Source organism: Stegodyphus dumicola, chromosome 3 (genome assembly GCF_044657685.1).
Source record: "Stegodyphus dumicola isolate Sdum_Otavi_A_Nest chromosome 3, ASM4465768v1".
NCBI lineage: Eukaryota > Metazoa > Arthropoda > Arachnida > Araneae > Eresidae > Stegodyphus > Stegodyphus dumicola.
Window position 1 is genome coordinate 157,650,842 of NC_140770.1, and position 12,689 is coordinate 157,663,530.

A 12,689-nucleotide genomic window follows, 5' to 3' on the forward strand; every position below is an offset into this window, starting at 1 on the left:
ATCGTTTATTCTACATTAAGACAGACAGACAGACAATGTAGACAGATGTCTTGTTTTGCACCCGCTAAGTCTTTCTGCACCGATGGGCGAAAAATCAAGCATAGGTGCGAAGGAAAGGTATATAGAAAGAGGGGCAATTTCGTATTTGAGGAGAGTAAAAAGGAACTTCGTACATCTTGTACGAGTCAAAAGGCCAGAAAGAAAAGATGGGACAAAATTTTAAATAAATGGCCCAAAAATAATAGAAGGGGAAAAAAAGGGCCTTTAGAAAGAAAAGGAAAAGAAGTAGAAAATATCCTAAAATACGATTGTGTCCATGAGTGTAGTTAAAAGGAGAAGAAACTGTCTTCATTTACAATAAATAGTGTCTCACAGATGTGTGTGTGTAGTGAGTGTGTTTGGTAATGGTGAATAGATGTGTTACTGGGGAGAAAACAAATATTGACGGTGTTAAAATGCTTCGTATTAAGCTAATTAGCATGGAATATAAAGTAATATATATGCTTGCATCCTGAGATATCAACAAAGGTCATCAAGCAAAAGTATATAATAATTTAATCAAAGTAACTTATGCTACTTTCATTCTCAACATTTTCATACATTTTTCAAAAAACAGCAGCAGACTAACAATATAGAACCATATACAATGCAAAACCACAACCGCACACACCAATATATATATATATATATGTGTGTGTGTGTGTGTGTGTGTGTGTAAATTACTTAGTATATGTATTAAAAACACAAATTAAACAGTATTTATTAATTTAACTATCATAATTTATTACAAGATTAATTATTTTACTATCATAATTTATTACTAGTTAATTAATGTTAGTATAACACAATGAGGCACACTGTTATTTATATAAGCTCATAGTTCTAAGAATTCATTTAAGGCGGTGAAGAATAAACCATCCCTTACATATGGACATTTAACAGATAGCAAAGAACAGTATGAGAAAAAATCGGTGAGGTATACTATTATTTAGGGGCGAATTCAAGTGCAACGCTTGTCATGGTAATCGCACTTGCATTGCAAAACCGAATTCAAGTGCAACGCTTTTCGGACACGCCTACTGAAAATACGTCACTACCATAGAGGAATTTTGCGGCTACTCCTGACCTGCCGCAAACTCTTAACAGCGACTGTAAACAAGATGGATGAAGTGATTTTGCTCAGACCTTTAAGAAATCGGAGAAATGCTGATCGAATCCCTTGGCATTTAAGAGACAGTCGTAATGCTTTTGAAATGGTGGAGCGTGAATTCATCAGTTGATTCAGATTAAATCGGTTTGCTTCAATGAATTGAAACCTTTTCTGAAGGCAACTGCCAATGGATATTCTCTGCAAAAGCAGGTTTGTTTTTACTTCAAATTATGAAAACTGAAATACTTCTGGAAATGTTTCCGAATCAAAGACTATGCTTAAATGACCTATTTGAGAATGTTATATATTTTTATGCGTAAACACACAAATTTTTAATGTTATTGTATCAGGATTCTTTCTTTTTCAACCCCCTTTTTTTTTCCATAGTAATGATCGAAATCGTTAATTACTGCGAATTTTGGAATGCAGTAATAATATCACCATTAATTTATTGGGTTGATCTTTACATTACGGTAACTTGGCGATTTTTTGGCGAAAATTTGGCGACCAACTCCCCTACAGCAACCCTCTATTTTTTTTTCCCCGCCGCCATTTTGTCTTCACGAAGTAAAGACATGTTTCTTTTCTTCTTATCTACTGAACACTTCTTCCAACAATCTACTAGCCGAATTACACGCTAGAAATTTTATCAAACAAAACTGCTTAATCATGACAAATATTCACTGCAAAATTCAGAAAAAGTGCACAATACCATACACCTTACGCGTTTTTCAAAATAACACATACACATAAACCATGTACACGCCGACTTATTTTTACTTAAAAAAACATCCCAGAATTGCACAAAAATGGCATTGCGCACACTCTTCACTATATCCGTGTACACTGCTTTTTTCTCATAAATTCGAAAAATTTCACGAAAATACATGACAATTTTCTCAATCTTTAAACCCGGTAAAAAGAACATATATGAAATTACCTGATCGCGAAAAAGTATTTACCCTTTACAAATATGAACATTTCCACATATAAAATAAATAAAATATCCAAAAACTTTTACCTCTAAATCATCTATTACATTATACACGTCACCAACGAATTCATACATGAAGCATTACAAATATTTATTATCAAATATTTAAATTATTTCCATGCACATTCATTTCAACTTAAACATACACCAAATTCCTACAAGTATAAAATTCACAAAATAATTATCATTTCATTAAAATATAATTAAATTCAAAAACACCACTTAAAATATACATGAGCACATACATTCAATTAATAAAAATTACCTTACAATCCTAATTACTTTAAACTAAATCATTGCTAATAACAATTTTCCCAATAATACCAAATTCCTTTCCACCTTACATTTCCAACAATGCATAAAAATAATTAAAAATACTAACTTACCTAATCTCCTTCAGAATCTTCATTACGTGGCGGATACACTTTTCTTCATTCTCTTTCAGAATCTTTAAAATCATACTTATCTTTCAAAGCAAGATACCAGGTAAAATAAATAACATAATAAAACATGTTTATTTCTCTCTCACACAACCTTAAAAAACATTTCTTACTATCCTTTTCAATACCACTAAATACCCATTTCGAATTCACTTTACTTACGGCCATGGGATCCAAAAATTCACAAACACTATTTCACACAACACAGAATAAAGCCAAATACAAAATTTCCAGATTTTTTCCCGATTTCCCCCCTTTTCCGATTAAAGAACCGTAATTCGTCCATTAATATCACATGACATATCCCATGATCTCGCATTTCCCCCACACAAAATAATGCGTAATCGGAACTCAGTACTGCTAACATTAATACCAAAGTCCCAGGTAGTAACCTTTATCGCCTCCAAAATGTCGCCAAACTACCAGTTACCGTAATGTAAAGATCAACCATTTATTGTTTTAATTACTCTAAAACGTAATCTCGGAGAAATTGTTTTTCTAACAGAAATTATGCATATGCCTGTCTTTGAGATATATATATATATATGTATATGTTTGGGATTAGTTTTTTGGAATATTATGTATTTTTTTCATGGTTTTAGATACGTGCATTTAATTTACATATGCTCTCAGAATTTCAGTGATATAGTAAATTAGTTTGCAGCAATAATTAATCTTTGATATGTATGCAATTAAAATTTCATAATTTAAATTAACTTTATATGAATAGAGAATATTTGTTAAATTCAAATTTCATTCTTTACAGCAATGGCACATGAGAATTATTTAAATTTAACTTTACTTTTTATTCTTATGAAACAATATATATATATATATTCTGTAATTGTAGGGGGGAAAACCATGAATTTTTCTCAGCTGTTTAAACAGTTCCCATGTGTAAAATAGTATTTCATCCCCCAAAATATTAGTTAATTTTTTCCTAATGTATAATGTCTTGCCTGTTCGTACAATGTGATTAATGTCATGGTAATTTTGGATACTTTCTATAGATCTTGCATAATAACTACACATGTAAGTTATATACACATTCATAAATCTCTTATGATATGAAAAGTTATTGCAGACTTTCACATAACTATTAATAACTTGATATTCTCGATAACAGGTGACGTACCTTACTTCCGTAGAACATGATCAGAATTAAATAAACTTATAAGGTTATCATACTAAATTACACAAAAAGCAGCATGACATAAATAAATACAAAGAAATTAAATGTATTTACTGTACTAATAGATTATTATATTACATGACATTGGTTTTGCCCATGTATAATGGTAATGAAAGCCAGTTTTCCATAGAAAGTCCTCTACAGAGGCATCTGTTTTCTTAAGCAGATTGCTTTTACCACATTTCAGTGACATTGATTTAAGTATAAAACTGGATAATATTTTCTTTCTGCATGAAATGTGTTAACTGAGTTTTAGAAATATAAGCCATCTTGCAGTTACTGTGATAATACTAATTTTTGGTACCTCCATATTATACCATCAACCATGAAAGTTGTGCTAATTACTGCTGTGGAATTCTGAGCCAGACATTTGTATACAGCAGTTACAACAAACCATACAACAGTCTCTCTGCAGAATACATGAAATAACCCTGCTGTGAAAGTATTGGACCCACTTCGTGAAAAAACATTCGTTCTTTACTACTGTTTTATTTGCGGTTAAATTTTACCAAAAGCTCATTTTAGAATGCTATGAATACAAGTTGTCCACAGGTAATTGTTCCAATTTCTTACTGTTTTGTTCGCTATTTCCACATACAGTAGATGTTAATTCTTTCGACCAGCTGTAAAAGAACTGGAGTGCAATCACAAATGTGATTCTACCTAGCTTACCAAGAATTATTTTGGGTTACATACAAATGAAACCGCAGATGTTGCGAGTGTGGTGATATTAATTTTTGTTTTGTCTTCCTTAATCGGAAAAATAAATTTTCCATTAATGGTGAAAAGGTAAGAAATATATGATAATAAGTATAATATTATAGTCATTTCAAATTACTGCAAGAATGTTTCATTATTATTCAAATAATAATAACAAAAAGCTATCTATACTATAATTATAGTGAAGTATAGATATTAAATAATACAAAATATTAAATAAATTTTAGAATCACCTATTTACTATAATTACTACAATTTAATAAAAAAAGGGTAGCTGTAATGTTTTTTTTTTTTTTTTTTTTTTTTTTGTGTGTGTGTGTTGTAACGTTTTATTGCATATTTTTTAATAATGAAAAAACAGTGACATATTTTTGTTAAAAATGGAAAGTAAACTCCTTAAAAAGACTGATTTATTAATATATCAACTATATTTAATGTTAAAAATCTGTATATTAAAATTTCAAATGAAACTTTCTTTTGACTTAGGATTTATGTTTTTCTAGGTATGGAATGCTGGTCTGAGGGTTCTCTATGCTATAGGACAATGGCCAGGCAATACTCATGATGCATTTATATGGAGTGGACTGAAACAAAATCTAGATAGTATTTTGTTGCATCGTGCATATCTTTGGGAGATAGTGGATTATATTTCCATTTTATCATGGGAATATCTCTATAATGAGAAGCACAGAAAAGTTCGTGCAGCTATAGAGATCAAATCAAGATTTAGGGTACTGCACGATACTGGTGGAACACTATTGTATTCACAAAGCAAAATATGTAAAATGGTCATATCTGGTGGCCATTTTACATAATATATGCTTAAGGTATTGTGTTGAAAATCCTGAGATTGATGTGTTTGAAGATGATGAGTTGGTACCTTCAGAAAGTTTTCAGTCAGTGCATGTTGAAATTGCATTGCACAATGAATTATCTTTAAATTTTGAAACTCGATAATAAAAACCCTAAGTGGGCAACAATGAACCTCTGGCAAAGGTGAAACCCCCTTCATGGATAATAAAGAATATATTATGAAAAAAATTACTTTCGTAATATATTCTTGGGGACCCACAAGCCATGGTTTATATTTAAACCTGTAACTAAATGCACAACCCTAAATGATTTTAATTGATAATAATAATCCTAAATAATTTTATTAGTCCTGGTTTCAAATGCATACTGACAACTTTTATCATTATTGTTCTTCCCTCTGAATTTCTTGTTTCCATCATTTATGTTTAAAAACTCTTGACTACCAGAAATAACTTAATAGGCTTGATATATATGTATTTTAGTGTTGGGTATGCCAGTCATGATTTACAATAGTAAGTCACTATAAATTAGCATTGCACTTAATTTATCTTAAACTTAGCAATAAGATTTACTGCACCGAAATTCAGTTTCTTCCAAAAAGTCAAATGTTTCCCTTTCGTCCCCTTCCGTGGGACAAGATAGAAAATTTCCATGTGACAATACACATTTAATAGCATAAGAACTTCATGCTTATTTATTATAGTATAAATTAAAACTGACGTATTCTGTCAAAGATATTTAAATGTATTTCCTAAAAACAATTATTTCACTCTATGCTGTTTATGTCTTGGGGGTGGGCAAAACAAATATTGGACAGTTAAATTTTCCTCCACCATTCCTGTAAGCATATTCTTCAATTAAGCAGGGTTTTGCTCCAATTCCTGATTAGCATAATATGTAAAGAATAAACAGCCTATGATTTATGCCTCCATATCCTCTTGTATTATTTAAAGAACATACATTTTTCTTTTAATTCTAGATTTTAAAACATTAAAGTAAGGGAAAGATTGTTTGCTGAATTTAGATTTATATCATCATTACGCATTGACTATAATAACTTACTGCATACTTACCTCAGTGGGTTTGCCATTAAAAGAAATACATTTAAGTAAAATCATGAGTGTATAATAAATTGTTTTTCAGCCAAAAAAAGAGAAGGGGGAAAATAAATACAGTTTGATTCACTTAATTTTTAGTACGCGACTCAACACTGTTATTGTAAACTAGACATTAGCCATACTTTAATAGTTGTCATCTCTGTATTTTTAGAACTTCGAAATTAGAATGTCAATTTTATCTGCCATTGTTATGGAGCTGTAGGATATCGAATGTTATTTCTTCAACGATAAAAAGAAATGAAATTTTTAATACCACATCTCATTCATATAACTTATTAACATAATTGAAAAACAATTTAATTCATTTCGTGTTATATCTGAAAATTAAAATTTGTAATACATTGACTAAAGATTCTTACAGGTCTTATTACCATTTTCCCCCAGGAAAAAGATAATTGCTGTGTAAAATGCATAAATATTTTCACGAGACTTATAATAGTGGTATTAGAATTATTATAATGTTTATGTCATATAATGGATCTGTGAATTTCTTTTAAATAATTTTTATAATCACAAAATTTTATAAAATTAAGAAAGTAGTAAATTTTACAATTAAAATATGAATCCCGCACTGCAGAAATACATACAAGAATGAAAACACTGTAATATTTGAAATGCATGATTTATTTTTTTAATAAATTAATAATTATATTTTGATTTTCTATGACAGCAGACTGATTTGCAACTGATTGCTTATACAAGTCACATATTTCACACAGTACATTAATATATTCTTCTGCGTTTTAATTATTTCCTTTTCTGCAGCTGTAATATCATCTCTCTTCCTTTTTTCTCTTCGGTCTCCTGCTTCAAATAGTTGAGCTTCTATCTGAGGGAAAATTTTAAAATATTCATTCAAATACAAATATTCTTCATTTTTATATTTCATAATGTAAAACACTTTTTATAATTAATTAAACAATGAAACTTCTCTAAAAAGGAACAATTCATAATATTGATTTCTTTAACTTTCAATTTTTTTCCCTTTATAATTTTTAAGACTGTTTATAGATCAAGAGGATTTAATGATTATTATTTTAAATTCTTAAAATCTTGTTGTTAATAAAAGACTTACTTTGTATATAATGTTCGCAATAAAGAATTGAAATAACTCTTTTGTATGAGAAATATTAATTTACATCTGTTATAATTAATTTATACCAGCGGTTCTCAGCCGGTGGTATGCAAAGAAACAAAATATTTTTAACTATGAAATTCAAAAATCTCATAAAGAAAAGAATAGTTAATAGAAATTTCCTTTGATCAAAATTGACTTGAAGATTTAGTAAATGACACACTTGTTAACTTTTGGCTGAACCGAAAAAAAGAATTTAAAGGCATTTCAAATAAAGCTATCAAATTTGTATTGTCTTTTCGCACAACCTGTTTGTGTAAAAAATGATTTTTTCCATGTTAAATTTGAAATATAAATACTCATCAAAATAAAAAGTGGATCCTAATTTACCATTAAATGAAATAAGAGCAGACATAAAGAAATTAAATATTAAAGTATTATAACTGAAATTTTGATAATCAAGTGAATAATTAATTTAATTAAATTTAATTTTGATAATTAAGTAATCATCAGTTTTTAATCTAATAGTTCTTTATGTGTACATACTTAATACAAAGAGTGTGCAAATGGCAATATATATATATATATATATATATATATTTTTAATATTTCTATTGAGGAATTGAAAAATAATCATTGTAAAATTAGTGGTAGTCTTAATGTTTTTCAGTTTTTGCTTAGATGGTACACTACAGTCAAAAGTTTGAAAACCGCTGATTTATACCATTAAAGTTTTTCTGTTGGGAGGAAAAGGAAAAGAAGAATGCAGAAAACATTAGATTTTATGTAATAGATACAAACTTGTCATTTCCAAATGCCATTGCAGATTTCCTCGTGAGGTGTGGAATTTTCTAATGTAAAAAAGAAAAAAGCATAAAATAAGCACAATTTACTCAACAATCTTGACTGAAATATACATGCTTTCAGAGATAGCATAAAGCAAGAAAAGTTTACTCAACAATCTTGATTGAAATATACATGCTTTCAGAAATAATATACAAAGCATACTGCATAATCAAAGTTATGAGTTTATATACTATGAGATACTATACATGTTTATAATATACCACGTTCCTGTACACCTAACACCTCGTCCACAATTTTCTATACAATTCATTAAAGATAGTTCCTGAAACATAACTGACTTAAAAGAAACATGCATACTTCTAATTTATGCACAACAATTTGACAAACATTAATTTCAGGTAATGAGCTACATGTATTATATCAAAGAAAGAATGAATAAGCGTAATTTGCCTTTATCCTACAAATACTTAAAAACATTTACATTAAAAAAATGAATTATACATAATGGTAGCATATTTTTAATGAAAAATAAAACAAGAGTTGAAAACTTAAAGCAGTTTTTGTCAATATTTTACTCTCTTAAAATTTATATAAATGTATAGAAACTTTAAATGCATACCGCATTTGGCTGGAAAACTTGTGGTATTGTACTGCACTCTAGGGAAAGGGAAAAAGTATACAATGAAGCAATCATAAGAATAAAAGATATTTGCATATTATTGAAACCAGCTTAATAAAAGTTACCAAATTTTCAAAAATGTGCCAAACTGTGACAACGATTATGTATCAAAATTTTTCAGGTAACATGCTCATGACAATTTTTCATTCAAGCAATGTCACCATTTTCATATGTGTTTCTTATGTTGTATTTCAAGTTCCAATGGATTTTAGATACGAATAGTTGTTTTAGATTAATTTCAGATTTAAAATACTGCTTGTGGAACTTACCATCAAAAGACGAAGCTGTGTTAAAAGTTCTGCAGGAATAGAACATTTTAGTACAAAAATTTCTAATGGAAACAACTATGAGATGAATTTGGTACATAGACAAGGCATGCAGTATCAAGTTTATGTAATTCTCTGATTTTTTTTTTTTAAGTGAAAACAGATCACTTGGCACAAGTGCTAAAAAATTAGACAAAAAATTTGTGGAAAATGTATTTTTTTTAAACTATCATATAATTTTTATTTAATAATTGAAATTAGTATTTTAAAATTTGTTAAATGTTTTTCCTTTGATATGTTGATAACATTTTGCCAACTTAGATAAATATTGATAGTTTGGTTATGCTAAAAGCAAGCTGCAAAAACAACGTACTTCTCCTGATAAGTATTTTTCTCTTTTCATTTATAAAGACCACCAAACTGATCCAGGTGTTTGTGTTAATACGTTAAGTACCAAAAAATATTGAAGAATGCACAATGAAAGATGGCAACCAGTATGGTAAAAGATATAATTAATATATGCAATGAAAGAAATCTTATTAAAAAACGACTTTCATTATCAGCAGAGAAGCATGACACAGTTACAGTAAAGAAATTAAGCTTTTGTTTCTGCACTTGTAGCTTTTAATAGCCAAAAATTGTTTTTTGAAATTTTATGAAATAAATAAATCTGAACATAACTGATATCAAATGAGAATGGGTCCAAACTTTCACTTAAGAGGAAGAAAGTGTACTGTAAATGCACAATATAATGAGCAGAACACAAAGCATAATTTATAAATTAACCTTTACTCTGGATGTATATATTACATTAATATCACATTAGAATTATCAGGGTTTCATATAATTTTTTATTTATTGTATTACATTGAAATACCTTTAATTTCATTTTTATATTTTCCCAACGATGTACAATATAAATCTAAAAATTGCTCTTAACTGTTTCATCACATAATGAATGTCTAAGGGAAGGAATGCCTGCGTGGAAGACTAAGTAAAACTTAGTATTCATGTTATACATTGAAAAAATGAAGAAAACACTCATGCAGCCAGCTTTTTCACCTGGATTTAAAGAGAGACTGGGATAGCGGTGTTCAGCAGGCTTATCTGCTTGTAGATAGATGGGCTTATTAATTACTATGTAATTCAAGAACTAGTTAATTTTCATATGGTAAACATGCCTACTGTCACTGAAGAATCATGCATCTGCATTAAACAATAAAAATATAACACAAATTTGAATTGTAAATTAAACTTACTATTAGAAGAATTAAAACCAAATGCTGTAATTTGAAAATGGGAAAAAAATTTGGTTTATATTTGAAAAAGCAAGGATTTTTGTATGAAAAGTAAAATATATTTTACACTCACCTGTTGCTGTAGTTTACTTTGGAGGGAATTTTCTATAGGATAAAGTAAATAAAGTTGTACACATTAAATACATGTTGTACACATTAAAAGAAATATATTTCTTTCGTTTTCAGGACTGGAACAATTCGTTACACAACACTACAACGCAGTAAACACTTGACCATAAGCTCAGAGAAATCATGGGAACTGATGTTTTCTGTTTACATCGACACGCAGTCTCATTGGATATTGATGTAGTTTATCGGACAAGCTCTCCTGGCACGACAGCAAACCAGCTCCCCATTGCAATTTTGACGTCATCAGTTACCAGAGCGGTAAAGCGTTGCACTTGAATTCGACTTTAGCAGCCGATAGCAGGAACGCCTCTTGCGAGCTAACATTTGCAATTTATCAGAGCGTTGCACTTGAATTCGCCCCTTAAAGGCGAAACTATATTCAAGCGATCTAAAAAGAAAAGAGAATCCAGAAGATCCGAGAGGGAAATAGCGCGATGCCCAAATTTTCCCTCTCATCCCCAAATTTTCCCTCTCTCGAGATTCCTTAAGGGCCTTGTAAGTGTTGACAGACGTGAACTGATAACGTTGGCGTCTGTTTGGAGTTGATAGACAAAGGAAGCCACAAGCAATGGCAATTTCCAGTATTTTTTAATGCTTTAAACTGATGGAAAATTAAGATTTATTGATTTAAAGGCACTTATTTATAGAAATTTGATTTAGTTTAGATGAAAGAAAAGTACTTATCTTAAAATTCCAGGCTTTTGGAGTATATCCTTACATTGTCCGCTGTTTTATTCTCGTCAACATCGGAGTCGAAATTCATTGGAATGATACAGGTGTTGTAGAAAAATAAAAACATTTTTCAAAGAAATTTAATTGATAATCACCAAGAGGAAAGGAAATTTTTGCACTTTTTTACGGAGCGCAGCGATCGTGCTGCCGCTTGCCTCGGTCGGACAGACAGATAGGTTTCCGTTTATCCTACATTAAGACAGACAGACAGACAGACAAAGTAGACAGATGTCTTGTTTTGCACCCGCTAAGTCGTTTTGCTCCGATGGGCGAAAAATCAAGTATAGGTGCGAAGGAAAGGTATATAGAAAGAGGTACAATTTCGTATTTGAGGAGAGTTAAAAGGAACTTCGTACATCTTGTACGAGTTCAAAAGGCCAGGAAGAAAAGATGGGACAAAATAAAATTTAAAATAAATGGCCCAAAAATAATAGAGGTAAAAAAAAAGGGCCTATAGAAAGAAAAGGAAAAGAAGTAGAAAATATCCTAAAATACAATTGTGTCCATGAGTGTAGTTAAAAGGAGAAGAAGCTGTCTTCATTTACAATAAATAGTGTCTCACAGGTGTGTGTGTGTGTGTGTGTGTGTAGTGAGTGTGTTTGGTAATGGTGAATAGATGTGTTACTGAGGAAAAAACAAATATTGACGGTGTTAAAATGCTTCGTATCAAGGTATTTAGCATGGAATATAAAGTAATATGTATGCTTGCATCCTGAGATATCAACAAAAGTCATCAAACAAAAGTATATATTAATTTAACCAAAGTAACTTATGCTACTTTCATTTTCAACATTTTCATACATTTTTCAAAAAACAGCAGCAGACTAACAACATAGAACCAAAAAAAAAAAAAAAAAAAAATCCGCACACACCCATATATAAAATATATATATATGTGTGTGTGTGTAAATTACTGAGTATATGTATTAAAAACACAAATTAAACAGTATTTATTAATTTAAATATCATAATTTATTACAAGATTAATTATTTTACTATCATAATTTATTACTAGTTAATTAATGTTAGTATAACACAATGAGGCACACTGTTATTTATATAAGCTCATAGTTCTAAAAATTCATTAAGGGGCGAATTCAAGTGCAACGCTCTGATAAATTGCAAATGTTAGCTCGCAAGAGGCGTTCCTGCTATCGTCTGCTAAAGTCGAATTCAAGTGCAACGCTTTACCGCTCTGGTAACTGATGACGTCAAAATTGCAATGGGGAGCCGGTTTGCTCTCGTGCCAGGAGAGCTTGTCCGATAAACTACATCA

General features: G+C 29.9%; 1 long non-coding RNA gene across 5 annotated transcripts; it reads right to left on the reverse strand.

Annotated features, from left to right (window-relative positions):
- Window positions 1-7,033: 7,033 nt before the first annotated feature.
- LOC146998156 (uncharacterized) lies at window positions 7,034-11,254 on the reverse strand. Of its 5 annotated transcripts, none has more exons than XR_015040331.1 (4): window positions 10,626-10,932; window positions 8,929-8,966; window positions 8,304-8,353; window positions 7,034-7,256 (listed from the first exon to the last, which is right to left on the reverse strand). It is a non-coding gene; the product is annotated as an uncharacterized LOC146998156 (long non-coding RNA). The 5 variants fall into 5 exon arrangements; XR_015040329.1 differs by having other exon boundaries at window positions 7,034-7,252; window positions 10,626-10,840; XR_015040332.1 differs by lacking the exon at window positions 8,929-8,966 and having other exon boundaries at window positions 10,626-11,254.
- Window positions 11,255-12,689: the final 1,435 nt, after the last annotated feature.